Genomic DNA, 26371 nt, shown 5'->3' with positions numbered 1-26371 from the left:
TTTCTTTCTTTCTTTCTTTCTTTCTTTCTTTCTTTCTTTCTTTCTTTCTTTCTTTCTTTCTTTCTTTCTTTCTCTTTCTTTCTTTCTCTCTTTCTTTCTTTTCTCTCTCTCTCTCTGTCTCTCTCTCTCTCTTTCTGTCTTTGAGACAAGGTCTCAACATTCTGCCCAGGATGTTCTTGAACTCCTGGGCTCAAGTGACTCCCCACCTTGGCCTTCCAAAGTGCTGGAACTACAAGCATGATTCATTGTGCTCAGCCTCAAAAAAAAAAAATTAAGGTATTTTAGTACTTACATCTTTCCATATAAGTTTTTAAATAATCACCTCTCTCTCTCTCTGTCTCTCTCTCTCTATCTATCTATCTCTCTATCTATCTTTCTATGGCTAGAATGTCTAGTACTACATCAAATAAGAGAGATGAGAGTACAATAGAAACAATAGTCAATCTTTTACCATTAAGTATGATGTTAGCTGCAGGTATTTGTAGATGAAATTTATCAATTTGAGAAGTTTTTCTATTTTTAGTTTTCTGGGATTTGTTCACGACTAAGCGTTAGATATAGTCAACTGATTTTTGCATTGATTGATATGATTATATCAATTATATCATTACATCATCAATATCAAGTATATCATTTAAATGGTGGATTACATTGATTTTCTAATTGATCTAGTCTTGCATAGATGGAATAAACTGTACTCGTCATGATGTAAAATTATTTTTATATTTTGTTGGATTCTGTTTGCTAATTTTTTAAGTGTTTTTGTATCTACGTTCAGGAGAGATATTAATTTCAATATTTTTGTGCTCTCTTTGTGTAATTTTGATAACAGGGTGCTAGGCTCATAGAATAAGTTGAAAAGTGTTACCACATAGTTTATTTTTTGAAAGATATTATGTAATATTGCATTAATTTTTTTTTAAGTGGTTGGTAAAATTTTTAGTGATACTATCTAGGTTTGGAGATTTCTTTTACAGAATCCTTTTGATTACAAATTCAATTTCACTAATGATTATGAGAGGATTTAGATTAACTATTTCATCTTAGTTAAATTTTATTAGTTTGTGACTGGTCCATTTCTTCTAAGTTGTCAAATGTATGAGTGTAAAATTGTTCAGAGTATTCTCTTATTATCACTGTAATACCTTTAGTGATGACTCTCATTTTATTTCTGATATTAGTGAGTTGTGCCTTCTTTCGTTTGAATTTTGTCAGGCCTAATAAATGTTTGTCAAGTGAACTGGTTTCTTAAAGAATCAGCTTTTTCTTTCAGTGATTTTCTCTGTCGTTTTCCTATTTTTAATAACCTTGATATATTTTCCTATCTATCTTCATTACTTACTTCTTTACTTGCGTCTGTTATATTCTTTTTCCAGTTCTTGAAGTAGAACTAGATTAGAACTTAGATTCTGTATATTTGAGACCTTTTCTCTTTTGTAGTGTAAGCACTTAATGCTATAAATACAACTCTTTGCACTGCTTTATCCGTGTCTCACATATGTTGTAGTGTTGTGTTTACAGTTTTGTTCAGTTTTTGATTTTTTAAAATTTCCTTTAAGCCTTCCTCTTTGACCCATGCATTTTTTATAAGGGTGTTACTTAATTTCTACATATTTAGGGATGTTTTCCTATTATCCTTTTGTTATGTATATTTGATTATATTGTCAACAGAGGATGTATTATGTATAATCTTATTTTTTAGAGTGTGTTGATGTTTATTTTACAACCCAAGGTATTGTCCATCTTAGTGAATATTCCATGACTTGTTTTTTATATGTGTCAGTTATATTCTGTTTGTAAGTTATATTTTTATAAATTAGTTTTCTGTACTTCATTTTATTGATCGGTTTTCTTTTTGTCATCAATTTGTAGATGATATTTTAGCTATTTTAAAGTGAATTATGTCTTAATTTATTTATTATTTATTTATTTTACATATGTATTTTTTTATTGTACTTTAGATTCTGACGTACATGTGCAGATCATGCAGGGTTGTTGCATAGGTGCATAGATGGCAATGTGATTTGCTGCCTCCATCTTCCCCATCACCTATATCTGGCATTTCTCCCCATGTTATCCTTCCCCAACCTCCCCAATCCCTGCTGTCCCTCCCCTAGTCCCCCTCAATAGATGCCAGTGTGTGATGTTCCCTCCCTGTGTCCATGTGTTCTCATTGTTCAACACCCGCCTATGAGTGAGAACATGTGGTGTTTGATTTTCTGTTCTTGTGTCAGTTTGCTGAGAATGATGGTTTCCAGATTCATCCATGTTCCTACAAAGGATATGAACTCATCGTTTTTTATGGCTGCATAGTATTCCATGGTGTATATGTGCCACATTTTCCTTGTCCAGTCTATCATCGATGGACATTTGGTTTGGTTCCAGGTCTTTGCTATTATAAACAGTGTTGCAATGAACATATGTGTGCATCTGTCTTTATAATAGAATGATTTATAATCCCCTGGATATGTACCCTGTCATGGGATTGCTGGGTCAAATAGAATTTCTATTTCTAGGTCCTTGAGGAATCACCACACTATCTTCCACAATGGTTGAACTAATTTGCACTCCCACCAACAATGTGAAAGTGTTCCTATTTCTTGACATCCTCTCCAGCATCTGTTGTCTCCTAATTTTGTCTTTATTTTTAAGGAACTGAGATTGAAAAATTAAGCCACAAATCAATTAATCATAATTAGTAAATTCATTCTAATTTCATTTCATTGCTGCAAATGTTAAAATGTTTCAGAAAAGTATTTATATATTTCAATATTGAGTCTTTTGATTCCAGATATGTGTATTTACCTTTTTGGAAGACTTGTTTCAAAACCTTCTTTAAATGTAAGTTGGTTATTTTATATGGTACCTGACCAAATCTTTATAGATATACTATTTATAGATGTTTCGTATGTTTTCTCTTTATTGTGAATGCATCCTAACTCTCCCTGACTTTTTTACATCTTTAAAGTTTTTGTGTAGGCATAGTGCCAAATTTTGTTTTTTCTTCCCTCTGTCCAATGTAGTGGGATATGTTATGTGTTCTCATAATTGTTTTGAAAGGATAACTAACTTGGATCCTCTATGCCACTGAACTGCAAAAGTAAAATGAAAACTTTGTATCTTTTATGTCTTATATCGACTTTTAGATAATGAAAGTGGTTTTGCAATTACTGTTTCATTCAGTCTTAATGGCATAAAGATACTAATTGTGGATTATGACATTTAAAGAAGATTTTATATGTTGAGTATTTTGGTTTTGTCCATTATTGTACCAGTTCTCAAAATTCAATATTTTGGTTCAACCATCCCTTCAATCTCACCCATTCTTACCTTAACTATGCTGAGAATGCCAGCACTGTGTTGCATATCCTTCTGCATAACTATATTGCTTGAATAAATGCATATTAACCTCTTCGTTATCTATAGGGAATGGTTTTAATGTCAAAAATGCCATCATGACATATAGAGTTTCCAAAACTGGCCTTTCTCACCTAACTGTGCAGCAAAGATCTTCTAGATTTTTAAGGTTTTATAACATAAAATTTGAGCTTTCAACTCATATGAAATGCATATGGGTATACCGCATGAAGTAAAAATGCAAGATATTTCTTGCATGTAGGAGTTAGCCAACATCAAAAGCTTTCTGCCTATATTTAATTCAGTTCTACATTGTTTTTAAATGTGTGACTTTCTAATTTCATTTATTAAATGGTGAATATTCTTGACTATTTAAAAGAATATTTTACATATCCAAAACAATTTCTTTTATATGAACTTTCAAATTAAATTATCAAATTTCCTCAAGAAGTTCAATTTGAATTTTTGTCCTAGATGAGCATCACTGTTATATAATATTTAATCTTTCTTATGTATCACTCAGGATATAAATGTTTCTTAGCCAAGAAAGCAAGGTCAAGAAAAATCTTTATAGTATTATTTCTAGGTAGTTTTCAGATTGTTTCTGTTTTGAATATATTCATTTACCATTATGTTTTATTGACAAAGATCACATGTGAAGTTACAGATTTTTACAGTTTGTTTTCGTTAGCCTTTCTTGTTGAACTATTTTACAGATTCTCATATATTGGAAATTCCTAAATTTTCTGAATAATAATATAATTTATGTTTACTGCCTAATGAATTGAAAACAATACAAAGATGATACTGTCATAATCAGCGAGCAGTTTAATTAGCTGATGAGGAAAGGCTGACAGCCACTGTTGACTTTGGCTCTGTGCTTCTTTGCCGTAGATATATCCCTCTTTGTTTTAAGTCTTTCTCTTTCCATCTCTGCAATGGAAACTGGTTTCTAAGTAATCATGTTGAAAGTACTATGTTGTTAATTAAACCAGAGTGATTATGCTGTCAAAGAATTTCAAATTCAGTAATGACCTTCAGGGATAAAGAATGCTATTTAATACTGGAATGTGAGACTTAGCCAGTACGCAGTTATTAGGGTGGTATAGTCTAAGCAGGAATTCACCATTTCATCTATCATGTTAAACATAAGGTGAAATGTCATGATGATCAATTTCATCGGTTCATGTCATTTTATACTGTTCAAAAGTGTTTCCACATATGTTGCCCTTTTGAGTTTCATGAGAAATCTTTGAGAAATATATCACCTATTTCATGAGGTAATCATAAGGAGTTTTGTGAGAAAGTCTGATAGTCCAAACCAAGTTACACAGCAATGAATAAACACTCATTAAATATTCCATTAGTACTGTAGTCATCTTGATTATCAATACTAAAGGCATGAAACTAGCCAAGTGCTGTGGCTCATGCCTGTAATTCTAACACTTTAGGAGGCTGAGGTGGGAGGATCACTGGAGGTCAGAAGTCCAGGACCAGCAAGAAACATTAGTGAGACTCCATCTCTACAAAAATAAAAACAAATTAGCGGAATGTCATGGTGTGTGCCTACAGTCCCAGCTACTTGAGAGGTAGAGGTGGTGGTTTACTTGAGCCCAGGATTTTGAGTCTGCAGTCAGCTAAAATCACACTACTGCACTCCAGCCTGGGTGATAGAGACCCTGTCCCTATAAATTAAATAAATAAATAATACTAAAGGCATGAAACTATTATTGCTTTAAAATTATTTCTACAGATGTATTTTTTTTTTTTTTGAGACGGAGTTTCACTCTTGTTACCCAGGCTGGAGTGCAATGGCACAATCTCGGCTCATCACAACCTCCGCCTCCTGGATTCAAGCAATTTTCCTCCCTCAGCCTCCCGAGTAGCTGGGACTACAGGCGTGCACCACCATGCCCACCTAATTTTTGTATTTTTAGTAGAGACAGGGTTTCACCATGTTGACCGGGATGGTCTACAGATGTATTTTAGCATCACTTTTTCACATCCCTCAATGAGATCCCATTGAAGTATTTAATAGAATTAACCTGTATATAGTACTCATTCTTCGAAGTTAGATTCATGTATGTATACACAATCATTTAAATCACTTATAAAAATTCCCACATAAAAATATGTCATTTATTTCACATATTCTGGAAATGTATTGATATATCTATTCCTAAGCATTTATATTTTTTCCTGTTGTTAAGATATTCTTGATTTAATCAATTTAAAAATATATATCAAAATTACATGTTTGAAAAGAAGTAATTCCGCAAGAGATGTAATGAAAACTATAGTATCATTTTGAAGCACTCCCTCTTACCCTGATCCTTCTTCCCTAAGTGAAACCACTTTTCCATTGTTGCTTTAGGAATTTGTATCCATGTTTTAGAAAAATATGTTTCTACCATTACTGATTTTTAAATTCTAAATAGCCACTATTGGCTTTTGCTACTATATAACATAAGTTTCTCTGTGTGTGTGTGTGTGTCTCTTTCTCTCTCTCTCCCTCTCTCTCTCTCTCTTCACCTCTCTCTCCCTCTCTCTCTCTCTCTTTCTCTCTCTTCATCTCTCTCTCTCTTTCTCTCTCTCTTCATCTCTCTCTCTCTCTTTCTCTCTCTCTCTCTCTCTCTCTCTCTGTCACACACACACACACACACACACACACACACAAACACACAGCACCACCACCACCAAAACAATCCTCACTACATGTCCTTTTTCTCATCTCATCCAGGAAATATAATTATATTTTTTAGTTACAACAATAGTGAGTGGTTCATCTATTAGAGTAATGCAAACATTGTTCAAAGCAAAACCAAGTAATATACTTTGATTATATTTCCTTTTTCATAGGGCTTGTACTTGTTTTCTCCCTCACAGTTAATAATTGTCTTGTTATAGTTTTCTATGTATCTATCATTAATTTATCCCATATTCTCAGTAAAGACATAAATCTCCTCAGAATACTTTCAAAAATATCAATCCATTTTTCATTTAAAACTTTTTTCTGGGAAACATCGCTTCCGAGGTTCTTTGTCACTGTACTCTAACCTTGTATATTACCCTCTGGGCTTATTGCTCATGGGAGAATATGAGGTTGTGTGGCTTACAGTCTCCTAACTGTTTCATGTATGGACATTTAGCAAATATTCTTGTGTTTAGCCCTGCCTTCACCATCATTGTCACAAGTACCTGATATTCCCAATTCCTTGGGAATTTTTATATTTAAGGGTTTCCAAACCAGCCTGGTTCTGGGATTCCCCACTGACAGTTTTCTGTAGGGCTTTCTCTCTGTGCTCAATCATTTCCTGGTCACTTATCAAAATTTCTACCTCCGAAATGTTATTCCTAAGCCTTCTCTTCCTTTATCTTGCAAGTATATGCTTTTAAAAATTCTCATTGTTGCCTTTCGTTGCAATTGAGTAGGGAATTATGACAAAGAGATGTGATCTAGCTAATAAGTATAACCTGAAGAGCCAGTATTGTTTATTTAAGAGAATCATTGAGGCTACATAGAGAAGTCAGCACTTATTTTTTTCAATCTTGTTCACTCTGCCCTGTCTGCTGAAGAAACTAAAATAGTATATTTCCTGGTTGATTTTCTTATTTTAGAATATAAATACACACACACACACATACATACAGATATAACCATTTCAAAATTATTAGGCTAGGGATAAAAGAGCATTATAAACAGTAAGTGCTATAACATATCTATGAAGAATATGACAGTATTTTTGAGACTAAATACCCCTGATAACAACTCAACCCTTATCTTTTATACCTGAGACACTCATTTTTTTTTCTAGAATCTGGTTTTTCAGATCAACTATTGACAAGAGACTTTACTGCCTGATCCTGCTCAGTTATCCATGTAATTACTTGAAATCCAAATACATTTATTGTTTTATATATATTAAAAATGGATAGTATTTATTGCACTTCAGGTTATGAGAATGAGTAGCCATAATTCTTTGTGTATGACATGCTCTCAATATGAGTCATGACTCCTTCTATTTAATTAGTTATTTAGTTTGTTGTTTTAAATAATTAAGAAATATTCACAAGCCTATAACTGAAAGCAAAGAAAGCAATAGTAATATTAATAATAAAAATAATATGATTATATATAAGCAATCTTCTGCTTTTATTTAATTATTTAGCCAGCTGTTTTAAATCATTAAGAAACACTTACAAGACTATCACTGAAAAGAAAATCTAGGACATCAATAAAAACAGTCAAAAGCCTATCACTAAAAACAAAAGCTAAGACAGCAATAGTAATAATGATAAAACAGTAATAATAATAATTATATATAAGCAATCATATATTTTATATATATATATATATGCCTATTGTCCATGTATAAAGAGCTTTTCTTGCTTTTTTCTTATGAGTGAAATCAACGGGCCATATTTTAGACAAAAGTTCAGCTTTAGGACATTATGCTGAACCATTTCTCAAAAACTCCACTCAGTTATACCACCACCAACCAGTGCGTAAAATGCTGTGCATTCACATCTTGGTCGACACTAGATGTCACCAGGCTTTTACATTGAGGTAATAAGATAGATTTAGACTGTAACCTATCTTGATGTGCTCTTGGTTGTCTTGATTTGCATTTCCCTGATCACTATGTTTGGAATATCTCTTCATAATTTTCTTGTTATTAATTATTAAGTGTATTCTTTCTTTCTCATACTGCTATAAAGAATTACCTGAGACTGGGTAACTTTTGAAGAAAAAGATTTAATTGAGTCACAGTTCCACATGCTATACCGTAGGAATAACCCGGGAGGCCTCTGGAAACTTACAATCATGGTGGAGGCAAAGGGGAAGCAAACACATATTCACATGGCCAGGAGGAGAGAGAGAGTACAGTGGGGAAGTGCTACACATGTTCAAACAACCAGATCTCATGAGTACTCACTTATTATCATGGAAACAGCAAGGGGGAAATCCATCTCCATAATCCAGCCACCTCCCACCAGGTCCCTCCCACAATATTGGGGATTTGGATTCAACAGGGGTTCTGGCTAGGAACACAAAGACAAATTGTATAGCTAAGCAAATATTTCACATTAAAAATACATTTACTGCTGGGTGGGGTGGCTCACGCCTGTAATCCCAACACTTTGGGAGGCCAAGGCAGGTAGATCACGAGGATAGGAGTTCAAGACCAGCCTGGTCAAGATGGTGAAACCCTGTCTCTACTAAAAATACAAAAATTAGCTTGGTGTGGTGGCATGTGCCTATAATCCCAGCTATTTGGGGGGCTAAGAGAATTGCTTGAACACGGGAAGGGGAGGTTATAGGGAACCAAGAACACATCACTGCACTGCACCCCAGCCTGGGTGACAGAGTGAGACTCTGTCTCAAAAATAAATGTTATATATATATGTGTGTGTGTGTGTGTGTGTGTGTGTGTGTAATGTATATATGTAATATATATATATAAAATAATATATAAGTATGTGTAATATATAATATATATTATATACATATTTATTGCAGCTTTTTGCCAGATATATTTATGTTATTTTTTTCTATTCCTAGCTTTTAAGAGTGTTATTAGCAATTAATCTTTAATTCGATTAGATGCCTTTATTATGAGACTTCTGTTCTAATTTCCTATGTTGCCTGAGCTTACAGCCATGTTCCTGTCCTGCTAGCTATTGTAAAACCACGAAGCTTTAGGTTACTGAACCTGGCATAAGCCCTCCCATCACCCAGTGTTCATTTCCATTTACCCTCTGGTAACCTCCTCTTTATGAATTTGTATCCCTACCTCATTATGAGCTCAGGTCTATATTGAAAAAGTTTTATTTTTATCTCATATTTCTAAGTTTATCAGAGATGGGTAGCTTTTTTAGATCATCTACACCACTGATTCTCAAACTTTCATGTGGATAGAAATCACCTGGGGATCTTGTTAAAAATTCAGATTCTCATTAAGCATATCTGGAATAGAACCAAAGATTCTAGATTTCTAAAAAGTTCTCAGGGGATACCTCTGTTGCAAATCCGCAAACCACACTTTGAGTAACAAGTGACTACTTTGACTATCTTAGTGCTGGAAACAAGATTCTGAAATCATTTTTCAGCTTTAGACTGTAAAGAAAAGAGCATGTATGGATTTTTCAGCCAAATTCATCCAGGGTTGTCCTGAAAGGAGCATGAAACCCAAAATTCACTGCACAAATTCTGGTATAAAAATTGCAGTTTATGAGTTTGGCTTTAAATTTGACAAATAAGAGGGTTTACTCAAAGGTCTTACATGCTGGAGTTTTGACCAGTAGTTTTCAAAAAGGAAGCTAACATGTTGTGAGTAAGTGTGTATGGGGCACGAGATTGAATTTTTGCTATATAAATGGCCTACATTGCTCTGATACTACAATTTGCCAAAATATTGTGATACGTGTTGGATAACTTGAGTCTCACAACAAATATGGGAGGCAGAGGTAATAACACCCTTTCTCTGCCAAGAGTTTTGTGTGAGGGTTGGGTAGGATGAGGCTCATAAAAGCATTTAGTCGCAGCTTAAAATGGAAGTAATCATTCAGAAAAGGTTATTTTTTGTTTCTCTTTTTTTGTTATTACTTTGACTATGTGCATGTGTTCCTTTTTTTCTCATCATAAAACTTGAACCTTGCCAGATGCTAAGTGACATGTATAATGTGACTGACATGTGTGATCTTAATCACAAGCCAACTGTTCTAGATTTGCTTTTCTTATCAAATTGTTTTTCCTCTACAACTTTTTATTACAGAAGCGATGCTCCCTCATCCTAATTATCCAAATAGTACAAAAATAAAGAATAATCGAACAATCTCCCCTCATATTGCTATATTCTCAATCCTTTGACAGGATTCTCAAAAATGCTAACAGCATTTAGATAAGCATCTGTGTTTGTTTTGGCTCAAGCAAATATTTATCAACACACATATATTTAAGTCAAGATCATTTTCTGGGTTGTAGCTTTTATAAACAATGAGATCTACTAAAATAGATTGCTTTATGACTTCCCGTTGGCACATAGCAATACATCATGGGGATCTTATAGGTCAATAGATTTTCTTTGTTTTTTTTGTGTTAATATTCTCCTGTAATTCCCATGAATGACATTTTGTTGTATGCTGTGAAGCTAGGGCTACATTTTTTTAAATGTGCAAATCTCTAATTTTTTCATGGTCACAATATTGCTTCAGTGAAATTTCTGTCAAATTTGGAGCCAATACTAGGTTTAAAAAATAATATATCATTACAGTGCCATTTAGAATCCGACATGACAAATGCTCCTTCTGGATTTTCTCTTGTACTATATTTCTTTAATAATAAAACCTTCTTATTTTTAAGAAAAATGTAACAACATTTTTCAAATTATCAAACAAAAAAAGGTCACATTTAATGTGATATGCTATAGTTTGATTTGTTTCAAAGAAATCAAAAACTAGGATCACTGGAAGGGTAGTAGATGGAGCATAAAAGAAATATTTAACCATAAGCTGACTATCATTACAGCTGGGTGGTGGGTAAACTATTGACTCTATTTTCACCTAAGTTTGAAATTGTCCATATTAAAAAATTAAAACATGTAGATTTGACTTCTGTGTTCCACTTTTTAAAAAAAATGTCACTTTGGAGTTTCTAATGAGCAAAAAATGTAAATGAGTTTGAGAAAAACTGACATCTTTAGAATATCCAGCCTTCTAGAATGAAAGGAACATATCTTTCAGGAAATGTTTGTGGAACAAGCAACTTTATATATTTCTAGAATAACTTATCCATTTTATTTCAGATATTTTATCCTTATTCTTTTTGTCAATGGTTTGTTTTTCAACTGATTAATACTAGTCTAATGTAAAAAACAAACAAAAAACTAACAATTTTTGCATACTCTTACTGAATGTCCACCTTACTTTTCCTGTCTTGATATTTATCAGGTACTTTTAGGTATGTAATCCTATTAACCGTGTTAATGATGGAACATTGAATCCAAGGTTAAAAACAGAAGTCTTAAGTATTGACCAGTTGCATCACTGCCAAATAGAACAAATCAAGTAGAGCAATTTTTTTTCTATGCCCCCTACTGGCTTCCACCCAGCGATCTATACTATGGGATCTTGGCCTGCAGGTAGAAAATGCAAAGAGAAAGGCTCAACCAGAGATGCAATAACAGCCATAGAAAACTAAAATTCATTACTGACCTTGGGATACGAAAATCATGATTTATGATTGGAGACTGAGAAATGTATGCAAACTTAGCCAGCAGGCAGATTTATTCATAGAATCAGAATCTGGTATGGAAGCTTCTATATCCTAAATTGGATGCCAATATCTTATCTATGAATGGGTTTTCTTGGGCATAGATTCAAAAGTTCTGATAATATAATCTCTTCTGTTTGTCTCCTTAAAAAAATATTTTTACTTACATTGCTTCCCTTGATCCTCAAGATAAATCCCTTAAGAGAAATGAAAGTATGTATTTGGCAGGATCACACAGGAAATAGTTCAGCAAAGTCTGATATATTGTTAAACACTCACTATACATTGACAAATGTTATTATTATTACTAATATTTTGCCTTATCATATCCTTGCCAAAGGTTAGGAAACTTCAGATTTGAGAATCTTTAGTAATTTTTTCAAGACCCACACAATGTAAGTAGCCCAAATTAAAGGATTTTTGTTGTTTTTCTTTGTGTATGTGTGTGTATGTTTGAGATGGGGTCTCACTCTGTTGCCCAGGCTGGAGTGCGGTGGCATAATCACAGCTCACAACAGCCTTGATCTCCTGGGTTCAAGTGATCCTTCCACCTCAGCTTCCCAAGTAGCTGAGAGTATAGGCATGCACCACCATGCCTGACTAATTTTTTTTTTTTTTTTTTTTTTTTTTTTTTTTTTTTTTTTTTTTTGTAGAGATGGGGTCTCCCTCTGTCGTTTAGTCTGGTCTCAAGCTCCTGGGCTCAAGGGATCCTCCTGCCTCAGCCTCCCAAAATGTTGGCATTATAGGCATGAGCCACCACACCTGGATAAACATATTTTTATTTAGATACCTTCATCAGTATTTTAAAATATCAAAATAATACTTTGTCATGCTAGATAGGGAAATAATGCAAATATTAATGTTAAAAGTTTCTAATTTTCCTTTACTTGTTTCATTCTTACCTCCTTCCTTATCAGTAACAAATGCCCGATGCTCTATTTTCTGGGCACAATGAAACATGTATAAGTGCACAAACACATATATAACAGAGTTGGTGGTTATCATTTGTTTAAAAATTGAATTATTCTATTTGCATTTTTTCTGTGCTTTGCCCAATACAGATAGATGTATGCTGTCTGCCCTTTTCCTAATACAGACAGATACAACTTTCTGCATCAAACTTTATGGTTTATGATTTAATGTTTAATCCTTTAGTTAACATGGAAAGTATTTAGTACAATATGGAAAGCAACTGAAGAACTTGTACATTTTCCACATGTGTTCATGTTGGTTGGTATCATTTGAGTTGATAATTCTGTTTCATTGAATACTCATTCAATTTTTCGAGAATGACATAGCCTTCTCTGTGCTCCTTTCTTGAAGCTTTTCTTAAAAACCCTCAACAATTTATTCATGCAGAGGAATTTTCACATCATCTATTTGATTTCTCCCCTCCCCATGGAATTTTAATGTAGTTTATAATATTGAATCATCCCAGTAATGATCATGATAATATATTTATTTATTTGGATTGCTTTTTATATCCCTCATGAAATATTTGTTGTATTAATCCATTCTCACACTGCTATAAAGAACTGCCTGAAACTGGGTAATTTATGAAAAAAGCGTTTTAATTGATTCACAGTTGTGCATGACTGGGGAGGCTTTAGAAAACATAATCATGGAAGTAGGCAAAGGAGAAGCAAGTACCTTCTTCACAAGGTGGCAGGAGAGAGAGAGAGAGAAAGAGAGAGAGAGAGAGAGAGAGCAGGTGAAACTGCCACTGTTAAACCATTAGATCTCCTGAGAACTCTCTCACTATCGTGAGAACAGCACAAGGGAAACCGCCTCCATGATTGAATCACCTCCTACCAGGTATCTCCTCAACACCTGGGGATTACAATTCGAGATGAGATTTGGGTCGGGATGCCGAGCTAAGCCATATCATTTATATTTCTTTCCATAGGTCCTCCAAAATTATTGCTAACTTTTTCTCTGAGACATTGTACATTTTGTTTCCATTATGAGTTGGATCGTTAGCTAATATGCATTTTGAATAAATACTGCTAAATATTGGGAGTGTTTAATATTTCTATTTAACTAGTAATGTATTATTTATCATTTGATTCTAGGTTTATGACAATATACACGTTTAATAACTCATGAATGTAAACTGAAGTCATGAAACACTCATTATTATCTCTGTGTACTGCACATGCCCATATATAAGAAATTATCCAATAGCCTTGGCATAGGGACCATGTCTTTTAGCTACCCCTCAACATTTATTATTTAAATAAGAGGTGTTTACCTTTATCTAACATTCATAAAACCTGTGTCCTCATTAGCATGGTTATATGGATTTGGATTTTGCTCTCTGCTGTTCCAGAGTTCCTTGGACAGCTTCCTGAAAATCAGCTCACTAAACATATACATATGTAGTCACTACACACAGACTCTCTCTCTCTCTCTCTCTCACACACACACACACACACACACACACACACACGCACACATAGCGAGAGACTGAATTATTGATTGATTGATTGATTGATTGATTTTGAGGAATTGACTCATGATTGTTCAGACTAACAAGGCCAAGTCTAAATTATGTAGAACAGGATAGCAGGCTGGACACTCAGAAAAGAGTTATTGCAGTCTTGTGCTCAAAATCTGCAGGACAGGACAGGCAAGCTACAAATTCAGGCTGTATTTCTACATTGCAGTCTTGAGCTAGATTTTATTCTTCTTCAGGAAACTGAAGTCTTCGCTCTTAAGGCAGTGAAGTGATTGGACGAGGCCCACTCACATTATGGAGAGTAATTTGCACTACTTAAAATCGACTGATTTAAATGTTAATCACATGTAAAATAATATCTTCACAGCAACATTTAGACTAGAGTTTGACCAAACATCTAGACACCATATCCTAGCCAAGCTGACATATCAAATTAAACATTATCCTTAACGAGGAAAGATTACCCAAAGCACCTAAACCATGGCTAGGGCCGGGCGCGGTGGCTCAAGCCTGTAATCCCAGCACTTTGGGAGGCCGAGGTGGGTGGATCACAAGGTCAAGAGATCAAGACCATCCTGGTCAACACGGTGGCGCGTGTCTGTAGTCCCAGCTACTCAGGAGGCTGAGGCAGGAGAATTGCCTGAACCCAGGAGGCGGAGGTTGCGGTGAGCCGAGATCGCGCCATTGCACTCCAGCCTGGGTAACAAGAGCAAAACTCCGTCTCAAAAAAAAAAAAAAAAAAAAAAAAAAAAAAAAAAAAAAAAAAAAAAACCATGGCTGGGTAGGTAAAGAGGTATTGAATAGTAATTCAACATGCTTGTTGTAAAGAACTCTGTTTTGTTACATACGGAACAAAATTTTGTCATAATAAAAAGGATTATGTTTTTCAACTATTTTCTGGTCACCTAAGTTTTTTCCCTTTTGTTGACTTCTTCAATTCTCAGGATAAATATGTGATGCAGAGGTAATCACATTCTTTGCCCCAGGGTTTTTTTTTTTTTTTTGGTCAGAATTTAATGGAATACTATACATAGAAGCAGCTAGCAAGCTGCTGAATATGTAAATAGACACACGGTGAAAGCTGATGGTTACCTTGCTTTCATTATTATTGATGCTAAGAGCAGATATTTTTTCTATTTTCATACACACAAGAAATTTGAATGCGGTGAATATTTACGTGATGAAACAAAGTCCAAAACAATCAATCGTTCTATGTTTGCTTCAAATAAATATTCTTAAATATTTTTCACTACGAAAATGATATTTATACTAGATAGTAAGAAAAAAAAAAGACAGGTAGCTAAAGAAAATGTATTAATCTGCCCCCATAATGTGAATGCCAAACTTGCTCATGTTTTCTTATATAAGAAACTGCAACTTAGTAGTGTAGGTTATCCTTGCATTAAGGAGTACTCAGAGTACTTAACTTCTGCCAGGTTAAGTACTGAATTATTTTAAAAATATACTATGAATAGTATATTTTTAAATTATGTTTAAATATAATTTAAAAATATACTATTCATAGTATATTTTTAAAATAATTCACCACATTATAAGTTATTCAAATACATACCAAGCATAAAATTTTCTTTGTAATAGCATGTACCCTCTTTCTCTGAGTTTTTGTGTTTGCAAGAATTTTTACATATATTAACTCATTTGATCAGCAGGAGTAAAATCCATAATACATGCCTTGGATTCATTCTTAAGATTAAATAAACTAATCCAGGTTTAGCATTTAGAATATGGATACAATAATTCAGTAAACAGCGTTATTATTAGTCTTGCTTATTCTGAAAACACATATTTTTATCTCCTTTATATAGAAAACAATGCCATTGGTTTGGAAAATTTACATGATGGGTTAAGGTCACAAAGCAATAAAATGGCCTGTGTTTGTTCTAAATGTTTTTAAAACATAGTTTCTTTACTTTCGAATTATAAATATGATATTTGCTCATAGAAAGCAAAAAAAAAAGTATCTTCCTATAACCCCCATTTCTGCTGTCCCGACTTAATGTTAAATGTACAAACAGCATACTTCCACAATTTTCTGTGCTGTAAAAAATGCATAATCAACCTGCCGACAATCAGAAAAGGGAGTGTTTGAATGTTGCTTGTTTCTGCGAAAGTGGATTGACTGATTGTTTCTGCGAAAGTGGATTAATTGATTCACAAAATGGATTGATCATACTATGTGGATTGATTCATAACCTGCATTTCTCACTTAATTACATATAATAACTCTGTCGATCTGTTTTTTTAGGGATTAATATTCTGAAGTTATTACTCTGACAATGCAAAATGCAGTTGTCAAGTTAAATTTTAATTTTTATAAATCCACAGATGCCGAAATTTTCCAATGTCATTTGAGCTATTGGTTTATGTCTGTGGTTTGGAATAAATACTAAATTATTATTATTATATCTTTAGTATCTGTTATGAGAACTGTCCCTCATTGCTATTTTTAATTGAGGTTGGCATTGCATATTGAAGTTCATTTACACTTCCAAATGAAATTTAATATCAGTTTGTTTTGATGGTCTCAAAATATGTCACATTGCTATTTAATTAACATAAAAATGTAAGTGAATTTGAGGAAATGTATCAACTCTTACATAGTGATTTATTTCTTTTTTCACATTTTATTTTCTTGTTCTAAATAGGTACAATTTAACCCGTCCCAAAAATTCTGTAAAATACTTTAAATTTTGATATGCTTCACATTTTATATACGGCATGGAACTTAGCTCATGTCAAACCTCGGGAAATCAATCTATCAACCTTTGTAAAACTGGTCGTTCTCAAAGTTCTAACTGCTAACGAAGCTTTATAATTCTGGATTTTCTCCCGCTTTCTCCCTCTATCACTGTTTGATCCATATTCTATTTCATAAGTTATTAAAGCAGAACTTGGGCAAAACTACAAACGGATTTTGAAGGACTGGTTCTGAAAATTGTATTTTCTGCTCCATCTCTACTCCTCCCAGAATAATTCAGTGATAAATCTTTGTGAATAAGTCTTATGCTGGAGAGCCTGCATTTTATTAATGAGTATTTCTACCTAAGATCTTGAGAGTTTAGCCACGTGGTTACACCTTCTTTGATCTCTCCATGGAAAATGTAGTTGTGTTTGCCATATAAGGAAATATTAGATACATTTTCCCTTCTAGTGTGATTTAACTTTTCCATTATATGTTCAAACTAATTATTATTGTTATATTGGGAAGCTGTTAATTTTAAGATATTTCTTTTCCATCTCCCTATATAATTAGAATTTCTCATATTGCTCATTGGCTTTTGTTTTATTTTGTTGAGTTTCCGGTTTTTATATAATTAAGGCTATCATCTATACACTTGCTATGTTATGTTTCCTCATGAAGACAAAGTCGTAATGCACCTTCACCACCAGCCATCCCCTACCCACTACAGCAGCAACATAAATGGTATTAATAGCCTGAATATGTCTTTCCATATACATAAACCACAAGATTTATTATTAAAGTGTAACTATATTCAGAATATTCTCCAGATTATTTCTTGTCATAATCTTGATAGCTCACGATACACTGTGAACATTCTTGTGAGTTTTTAGGTTATTAGGGTTTTATGTTTTAAAGTTCAACTCTTTAGCACATTTGAAAAGAATTTTCATGTATGCAGTGAATGATTTCTCCTGCAATTATAAACTCTGCCCACAGCATTTGAATTGTTGATTCTGTTGCGTTGTTCTTTCTCAATTCTTAAGCTGATGCCACAATTGTTTTCATTATTTTAGCTTTTGAATACGGTTTAAAGACAAATATCCCTCTCCAATTTTTGTAGATTTTCCTTTAATTCTTTACCATTTTTGGTTGTTGTTCAGATGATACTGGATACTATTTTTTCTCAATTTTAAAAAGGTAACTTTGGAATATTTAATATAATTAACTTCCTTACAGTATTAGATGTTCCAGGATAATAAATGTATATTGATTCACTGTAGTTAGTATATTCAGAACAATTTGGAATTTTTCATTATTTTTTTGGTTTTGTGGAGGGAAGTGTTTAAAAATAAAATCTGACTAATCCTTGCCAATCTGATTCCTAGTTACGTTGTTTTAAAAAACATTTCTTCTCTGAATGGATTTTTAACCAATTTTTCTAAAAGTAAATATTGTTGGTACATAAAAAAGCTACTATTTTATTTTCTGCTTTTCCATCTATTCATTAAGACATGAGTTTCCATCATTCTTTATGAGATTCTTTTGGATTCTCTGCATTAATCATCGTATTTTACAAGACTCAATCCACTGAAACATTACATAGCCTTGTACTCGATAAAGCCTCCATATTGTTGTACAGAGAAGGTGAACAAAAAAGTCTTCATTTTTGGGTTTTCCTCTCTTCACACCCTCCATCACTATCTTATGGTGTTCTGCAGTACACAGATCCATGCCCACCGGTAAACTTGCAGAGTAAATTTGCTGCCATTTCTCCACAGTCACAGGTCACTCAAATTCAAAAGGGCCTTTAAAAAATTTAACAATAGAGCTTAAAATCAGCTAGAAGGACAGCTTATTGTACGTTTGATCAGTGTACCTGAATGTGACGGGCAGAATGAAACCAAGTTGGAAAACGCTTTTCAGGATATTGTCCAGGAGAACTTTCCCAACCTAGCAAGGCAAGCCAACATTCAAATTCTGGAAATACAGAGAACAACACAAAGATATTCCTCAAGAAGAGCAACCCCAAGGCACACAATTGTCAGATTCACCAGGCTTGAAATGAAGGAAAAAATGCTAAAGGCAGCCAGAGAGGAATGTCAGGTTACCCACAAAGGGAAGCCCAGCAGACTCACAGTGGATCTCTCACAGAAACCCTACAAGCTACAAGAGAGCGAGGGCCAATATTCAACGTCCTAAAAGAAAATAATTTTCAACCCAGAATTTCATATCCAGCCAAACTAAGCTTCATAAGTAAAGGAGAAATAAAATTATTTACAGACAAGCAACTGCTGAGAGATTTCATCACCACCAGGCCTGCCCTACAAGAGCTCCTGAAGGAAGCACTAAACATGGGAAAGATCAACCAGTACCAGCCACTGCAAAAAAATCAAAAACATACCAAACTGTAAAGACCATCGACACTATGAAGAAACTGCATCAACTAACGGGCAAACCAACCAGCTAATGTCAAAATAACAGGATCAAATTCACACATAACAATATTAACCTTAAATGTAAATGGGCCAAATGCCCCAATCAAAAGACACAGACTGGCAAATTGGATAAAAAGTCAAGACCCACTGGTGTGCTGTATTTAGGAAACCCATCTCATGTGCAAAGACACACATAGCCTCGAAATAAAGGGATGGAGGAAGATTTACCAAGCAAATGGAGAGCAAGAAAAAGCAGGGTTGCAATCCTAGTCTCTGATAAAACAGACTTTAAATCAATAAAGATCAAAAGATACAAAGAAGGGCATTACATAATGGTAAAGGGATCAATGCAATGAGAAGAGTTAACGATCCTAAATATATATGCACCCAATACAGGAACACCCAGATTCATAAAGCAAGTTCTTAACAAACTACAAAGAGACTTAGACTCCCACACAACAATAGTGGGAGACTTTAACACCCCACTGTCAATACTAGACAGATCAACAAGACAGAAAATTAACAAGGATATCAAGGACTTGAACTCAAATCTGGACCAAGTGGACCTAATAGACATCTACAAAACTCTCCACCCCAAAACCACAGAATACTCATTCTTCTCAGCACATCGCACTTATTCTAAACTTGACCACATAATGGAAGGAAAACATTCCTCAGCAAATTCAAAAGAATGGAAATCATAACAGTCTCTCAGACCACTGTGCAATCAAATTAGAACTCAAGATGAAGAAACTCACTCAAAAACCACACAACTACATGGAAACTAAACAACTTCCTCCTGAATGACTACTGTATACATAATGAAATGAAGGCAGAAATAAATATGTTATTTGATACCAACGAGAACAAAGACACAATGTACCAGAATCTCTGGGACACATTTAAAGCAGTGTCAAGAGGAAAACTTTTAGCACTAAATACCTACCAGAGAAGAGAGGAAAGATCTAAAAATGGCACCCTAATGTCACAATTAAAAGAACTAGAGGAGCAAGATCAAACTCAAAAGCCAGCAGAAGGCAAGAATTAACTACGATTGAAGCAGAACTGAAGGAGATAGAGACACAAAAAAAAACCCTTAAAAAAATCAGTAAATCCAGGAGCCGGTTTTTTGAAAAGAAGAACAAAATAGATAGACCACTAGCCAGGCTAATAAAAAAGAGAGAAGATTAAAATAGATGCAATAAAAAATGATAATGGAGATATCACCACCAATCCCACAGAAATACAAACTACCATTGGAGACTACTACAAACACCTCTATGCAAATAAACCAATAAATCTAGAAGAAATGGATAAATTCCTGGACACTTACACCCTCCCAAGACTAAACCAGGAAGAAGTTGAATTCCTGAATAGACTAATGACAAGGCCTGAAGTTGAGGCAACAATTAATAGCCTACCATCCAAAAAAAGCCCAGGTCCAGATGAGTTCACAGCCAAATTCTGCCAGAGGTACAAAAAGGAGCTGGTATCATTCCTTCTGAAATTATTCCAAACAATACAAAAAAAGAGAATCCTCTCTAACTCATTTTATGAGTATAACATCAGCCTGATACTAAAACCTGGCAGAGACACAACTAAAAAACAAAATTTCAGGCCAATATCCATGATGAACATTGATGCAAAAATCTTCAATACAATACTGGCAAACTGAATCCAACAGCACATCAAAAAGCTTATCCGTCATGATCAACTCAGCTTTATCTCAGGGATGCAAGGCTGGTTCAACATACGCAAATCTATAAATGTAATCCATCACATAAACAGAACCAAAGATAAAAACCACATGATTATCTCAATAAAGGCAGAGAAGGCCTTCAAAAAAATTGAACAGCTCTTTGTGCTAAGAACTCTCAATAAACTAGGTATCAATGGATCGTATCTCAAAATATGACAAGAGGAAAACTTTTAGCACTAAATACCTACCAGAGAAGAGATGAAAGATCTAAAAATGGCACCCTAACATCACAATTAAAAGAAGAGGAGCAAGATCAAACTCAAAAGCCAGCAGAAGGCAAGAAATAACTATGATTGAAGCAGAACTGAAGGAGATAGAGACACAAAAAAACCTTTTAAATCAGTAAATCCAGGAGCTGGATTTATGACAGACCCATAGCCAATATCATACTGAGTGGGCAAAAACTGGAAGCATTCCCTTCGAAAATTGGCACAAGACAAGGAGGCCCTCTCTTACCACTCCTATTCAACATAGTATTGGAAGTTCTGGCCAGGGCAATCAGGCAAGGAAAAGAAATAAAGTGTATTCAAATAGGAAGAGAGGACATAAAATTGTCCTGTTTGTAGGTGACATGATTGTATATTTAGAAAACTCCATCATCTCAGCCCAAAATCTCCTTAAACTGATAGGCAAATGCAGCAAAGTCTCAGGATACAAAAGCAATGTGCAAAAATTGCAAGTATTCCTATACACCAATAATAGACAGAGAGCCAAATCAAGAGTACACTCTCATTCACAATTGCAACAAAGAGAGTAAAATACCTAGGTATACAACTAGCAAGGGATGTGAAGGACCTCTTCAAGGATAACTACAAACCACTGCTCAAGGAAATAAGAGAGGGCACAAACAGATGGAAAAACATCCCATGCTCATGGTTAGGAAGAATCAATATAAAAATGGCCATACTGCCCAAAGTAATTTATAGATTCAATGCTATCCCCATCAAGCTACCAATGACTTTTTTCACAGAATTGGGAAAAAAAACACGTTAAACTTCATATGGAACCAAAAAAGAGCATGCATAGCCAAGACAATTCTAAGGGAAAAACAAACAAACAAAGAAAAACCTGGACGCATCATGCTGCCTGACTTCAAACTATATTACAAGGCTACTGTAATCAAATCAGCATGGTACTGGTATAAAAACAGAGAGATGGATCAATGGAACAGAACAGAAGCCTCAGAATGCCACACAGCTACAGCCATCTGATCTTTGACAAACTTGACAAAAACAAGTGATGTGGAAAGGATTCCTTATTTAATAAATGGTGTTGGCAAAACTGGCTAGCCATATACAGAAAGCTGAAACTGGATGCCTTCCTTAATACGTTACACAACAATTAACTGTAGATAAATTAAAGATTTAAACATTAGGCCTAACACCATTAAAATCTCGAGAAGAAAACCTAGGCAATACCATTTACGACATAGGCATGGACAAGGACTTCATGACCAAAACACCAAAAGCAATGGCAGCAAAAGCCAAAATAGACAAATGGGATCTAATTAAACTTAAGAGCTTCAGCAGGGCAAAAGACAGTATCAATAGAGTGAACTGGAAAGAAACAGAATGGGAAAAAATTTTTGCAATCTACACATTAGACAAAGAGCTAATATCCAGAATCCACAGAGGACAACAAATTTACAAGAAAAAAGCAAAAAACCCCATCAAAAAGTGGGCAAAGTATATGAACAGACACTTTTCAAAAGAAGGCATTTATGCAGCCAATAAATATATTTTAAAAAGCTCATTATCACCAGTCAAAATTAGAGAAATGCAAATAAAACCACATTGAGATACCGTCTCACACCAGTTAGAATGGTGATCATTAAAAAATCAGGAGACAACAGATGCTGGAGAGGGTGTGGAGAAAAAGAAACACTTTTACACTGTTGGTAGGAGTTTAAAATAATTCAACCATTGTGGAAGACAGTGTGGAGATTCCTCAAGGATCTAGAAATAGAAACACCATTTGACCCAGCAATCCCATTACTGGGTATATACCCAAAGGATTATAAATCATTCTATTATAAAGACGTATGCACACGTATGTTTATTGTGGCACTGTTCACAATAGCAAAGACTTGGAACCAACCCAAATGCCCATCAATGATAGACTGGATAAAGAAAATGTGGCACATATACACCATGGAATACTATACAGACATAAAAAATGATGAGTTCATGTTCTTTGCAGGGACGTGGATGAATCTGGAAATCATCATTCTCAGCAAACTGACACAAGAACAGAAAACAAAACACTGCATGTTCTCACTCATAAGTGGGTGTTGAACAATGAAAACACAGGGACACAGGGAGGGGAACATCACACACTGGGGCCTGAGGGATGGGGAGATATGGGAGGAATAGCAGGGGGTGGGGGGATTGGGAGGGACAGCATTAGAAGAAATACCTAATGTAAATGACAGGGCGATAGATGTAGCAAACCACCACCATGGCATGTGTATACCTATGTAACAAACCTGCATGATCTGCACATGTACCGCAGAGCTTGAAGTATAATAAATAAATAAATAAATAAATAAATAAATAAAAGATATTCTTGAAGACGTTGAGAGAGGCAGCTTTGTGTTCTTACCACAAAAATGACAACTATGTGAGGCTATGCATATGTTAATTAGCTCGATGTAGCCATTTTATAATGTATATCTATTTCAAACCATTATGTTTTACATGATAAATATATACAATTAAATCTGTTATTTTAAAATAAACAAGTATTTTTACATGTATTGCTTCATTAAATCCTGAAATCACAGGATGTAGGTGAAAATGGGATATATGGCATAGATTTATTATTAAGATTGAAATAATTGGTATAAATTCAATCAACCTGCTGTCTGAAAAACAAGTGATCAGGAAATGTTAATAATTATCCATGTTATTATTAATACTAGCAATCTGTTTTATTTTCTCCTTTGTATAGAAAAGAGAACTTGAGATAGCAGAGGTGCTTGTTTAAAATACCAAGAAGCCCGAGTTATTTAGTAACAAAATCCTTTTAACCTAATTTGTTACAAATCATAAAGATATAAACTGAAGAAGTTAATAATCTCTCCCAGCTTCTCTGCTCCACAGTCCTAATATTTAAAAGATATACGCATGTCATCCTGGATATAAAACTCAATGTAATATGGTATCTCTTTGCAAACACATCGAATACTTTTTTTCAAGTACATTTTGATTGCATAGTATGGCAATTTTAATATGTCATCATGTCTCTGGAAATTTGTTAAAGTGTTAGTGAGTTGTCTTCAAGACTTAATGAATGATAATATTTAAAATACAAAAGACATGAAAAGAAATAAGGTATATTTATATTAATACGTGGTAACATGTATTATAAAGCAATAATGAAAGAATGCAGCACTGACACAGAAATTGCCAGCTGAAATGATCGTATTGCTTTAAATAGGGCTTAGCCAACTAATTAATGTATTTTGTATTGCCCCTAAAATAATTTTTAATAATTTTGCTTCTGGGTACTTTATAAGCATTATTTCTATTGTGAATAAACCTGTTTTTATTGTATTTTCTTATTTCTTCTTGCTGTTATATGGAGAAGTTATTGATTTCTGTATATTTTATTTCTGCCTGCATACATACCTAACTAAATTCTCTTACTAGTTCTCATCATTTTTCAGTTCATTCTGGAATGATGATCATGTTATGTATGTCAGGGATCCATTGCAACATTAAAACCAACCTACATGCTGCATTACCATAATCAGTAAATGATATATGCTGTCCATGCCCTCTCCTTCCTAACTGCCCCATACATCTTTCTGACTTCTACCCCTTTAGGTGTGGTTAATATTTACCATCAGTTGACTTTCATGAAGGCAGTTTATGCTACATTATATGGGTGAGCCTCATCTAAGCAGTTGAAGGTCTTACAGTGCTTGGATTTGAAGCTCATCCCATTGTAGACACTTTCTAGCTGTATGGCCTTGGCAAAGTTGTGAACTCTCAGTGCCTCAGTTTGTTCATCTATAAAATGAGAATAATAGTAGTAATGAAGATGAAGTGAGTTAATAGATGCAGCCACTTCGAACAGAACCTGCCATGTAGAAAGTACTAAACACATAATTATGATAACATTTAAGGGTGCAGTATAATACTGATGTTTCAATTTGTCTGGTATTTACATTACACGTATTACCACATCTTGGTGGTTTAGCAAATATATTCTAAACAGGATGCCAACTTTTAACAATAAACGTGCTTTGTTAATGATATGACCTACTATAGATTTGTATTTGCATTCGTGTTGATTTTCAGCAAAATTATTTTCACATTTTTAACTGAATCTGATGAGAAATGTGTGTTTGATGTCATATAGAGTTCTAATAAGGATTAAACGATGTAATTCATAGAAAAGACTAATAACAATTACTACAAATGGTTTTATTATCTCATTCTTGTGGATTCTTCATCGGAAGCTTTAAAACCTTGGGTAGTTTCTTTCAGTTGGCATAACACTTGGCTGCCCTAGGTTCTTTTATGTTGTTAAATTACAAAACTATCTTTCTTACTTAATTTTTGTTTATTCATAAATGCAATATTTACACATTATATCCAATGGAATAAGGCAAATAAACATAAGGAAGTTTCTAATTCTTCTCATTCTCCACTCTATTTCCATCGCCCTGAGACGGTGGACGGAAATACCTTGGTGCATATCCTTGAACTAGTTTCTTTCCTTCTTCAGCTCAAACAGGTAGATACCTACAAACACATATGTAAGGTTTTCATTACTATTGTGTGTTTTACAAATTTTTTATCCTAAATATGTTATTATGCAACTTTTTGTCTTGTGACAAAATATTTTAGGACATCCCTCTATATCAGTGATTGTCAATTGGGGGAGATTTTGCCCACCCCCAACATTTGGCAATATCTGGAGACATTTTTGGTTGATGTAACTGGAGCAGGGGGTGGGGTGCTAATGGCATTTATTGGGTAGAGGTCAGGGATGCTGTCAAACATTCTATAATACACAAGATAGCCATCCTCCCAGCCAACAAAGAATTATCCCATCCAAAATATCAATAGTGCCAAGGTTGAGAAACCCTGCTCTGGATCAACAGGGTTACAGCTATTTATATAGGTAGTTATACCATATTCCATAATAATGGCAAGCCAGAATTTACTCAGTTCTGCTAGTGATGAATTGAATTAGTGGTTTCTAGTGTTTTCTACCACAAATAAATGTGGCAATACACACTCTTGTCCTTAGATCTTCATATACTGATGCTTTTCTTTCCCTTGAATAGATTCCCCAAAGTGAGGTTGCTGAGTCAGTTTTCAAGGGTTTAATAGATATTTTTGTAAATGATTTTTCGTAATAATTCACACCATGT

This window comes from Sapajus apella, unplaced genomic scaffold (genome assembly GCF_009761245.1).
Source record: "Sapajus apella isolate SASKATOON/1434 unplaced genomic scaffold, GSC_monkey_1.0 scaffold93, whole genome shotgun sequence".
NCBI lineage: Eukaryota > Metazoa > Chordata > Mammalia > Primates > Cebidae > Sapajus > Sapajus apella.
Note: the sequence above shows the minus strand (reverse complement) of the source record.